Below are 582 nucleotides of genomic sequence, written 5' to 3' on the forward strand. Positions count from 1 at the left end.
ATTTAACACCAAATGAGTAATTCAAGTTTGTAGATGACTGGATCTATTCATATAAAAAGGACACCAAGGTATCGTTGGAGACAGCTGGATATATTTCTAACAAAATGAAACTCAGAGTCTTTACTCTCCAAACTGTTGTGAATGAAATGTTATTTTTAAACAGTTTTTATTTCAGTTGAGGTTGTGTGCAAAATAGAAACGTTCAAAGTTCTTGGATTTATTTCTCAAACTCTTTACCTAATATTGTTCCCAAATGTAAGAACAAGAGTTGGTACTCTCTAAGGTGTGTAGCATGATGTTTCCATCTTATGACGACAGGTATTGGTGCTTTCTCTTGAGTTTTGATATATGACACAGTATACACTATATTGTCAAAAGCATTTGCTTGTCGGACTTCACATACATATGATATCCCATTCTTAATCGATTAGGTTTTCCACAAGGTTTAGGAGTGTGCTTATAGGAATGTTTTAGCATTCTTCCAGGAGTGCATTTATGATGTGAGTCACTGATGAAGGACGAGAATGCTTGGCTTGCAATCTCCACTCTAACTCATTCCCAGGTCTATATGCAGGCCAGTCC

This window comes from Perissodus microlepis, chromosome 23, assembly GCF_051167445.1.
Source record: "Perissodus microlepis isolate ML-2025 ecotype Zambia chromosome 23, ASM5116744v1, whole genome shotgun sequence".
NCBI lineage: Eukaryota > Metazoa > Chordata > Actinopteri > Cichliformes > Cichlidae > Perissodus > Perissodus microlepis.